The sequence below is a fragment of the Arachis duranensis genome, chromosome 4, assembly GCF_000817695.3.
Source record: "Arachis duranensis cultivar V14167 chromosome 4, aradu.V14167.gnm2.J7QH, whole genome shotgun sequence".
NCBI classification, from domain to species: domain Eukaryota; kingdom Viridiplantae; phylum Streptophyta; class Magnoliopsida; order Fabales; family Fabaceae; genus Arachis; species Arachis duranensis.
Window position 1 is genome coordinate 6,059,184 of NC_029775.3, and position 1,421 is coordinate 6,060,604.

Below are 1,421 nucleotides of genomic sequence, written 5' to 3' on the forward strand. Positions count from 1 at the left end.
TAATCATTATTCATATTTTATGATTCAAAAATATATTATTTGTAAATTTTATTCCATAACTGATATTTGATTAATTAATTCAAATAATGAGGTGTATATATTTTTTTACAAATCATATTAATTAAGGTTGATATGCAATAAAAGAAAGATATAAATTAAATTTATTAAAATGATTGATAACGAGTAGAATTTTAGTAATTAAATGTCACTTTTTGTTTAATGCTAAAAAAAATATTTTTTAAAAATATTTTGAAATAAAAGAGGTATGTATATTGACACCAGACCAAATAATATCAGCATTTTTATGCTAGAATGATATCCATTGTAAGATACTCTAATGATATTATTTGTAGGTTTTATTCTTTCAGATATGCTACACATATAAGTCTTTTTGGTATATAAGTTGGGCCAAATCCAACAAAAATAACCCTCAGTTTAGATTGCGTGTAAACATGCACTTTTCCAACTCTTGAATAACGCAAAAATCATTATGACAAACGGTTCTTCTCTCTCAATCAAAATCGTAACACTCAAAATTCAAACAAGAATCAAAATCATCGCAAAAAGTGAAGGAAGTTTTGAAGCTGAATTCGAAAAGAATTATGAGAAAATGAAATAAGAAGATGAGGAAGAAAAGAAGCAGCAGAAGATGAGGAAGATGAAGAGTTTTAAATTATGCAGAACTTATTAGTACAAAAAATATCAAAAATTCTTAAACAATACACGTAAATATCTTATTTTTACACTAAAATTTGTTGCAAATATACAAAAATGTTTCTTTTAATGTTGCATTTTTTTTTCCTTATTTCTTTTCTTCTTTTAGGTGAATGAATATAAATTCATCATCTTCTAAGTAATTTTGCAGCATTATGTGTTTCTTTTTCTTTTTTGTTTTTATTCTTGTTAGAAGAGTAAAATAAGAAAAAACTTGAGAAGGTAAAACAAGAAGAAAAAGATGAATAAAAAAAGATGGTAATAATGATGAAAAAAAAAGAAGAAGAAATAGTAAAAAATGAGGAGGAAGAAGATGAAGAGTTTTAAATTATGCAGATCAGTACAAAAATATCAAAAATTTTTAAACAATACACATAAATATCTTAGTTTTACACTGAAATTTGATGCAAAATATTTCCTTTAATGCTCTGCATTTTTTTCTTCTTTTTTTCCTTATTTTTTTCTTTTAGTTGAATGAATGTAAGTTCATTCTCTTCTAAGTGATTTTGCAGCATTATGTGTTTTTTCTTCTTCTTTATTTAATTTTTTTATTTTTATTTTTGTTAAGAAAGTAAAATAAGAAGAAACTTGAGAAGGTAAAATAAAAAGGAATAGATGAATAAGAAAAGAAGAAGAAGATGGTGATGATGATGATTATTATTATTATTTTGAAAAAAGAAGAAGAAGAAGCAACAGATGACGTGGAG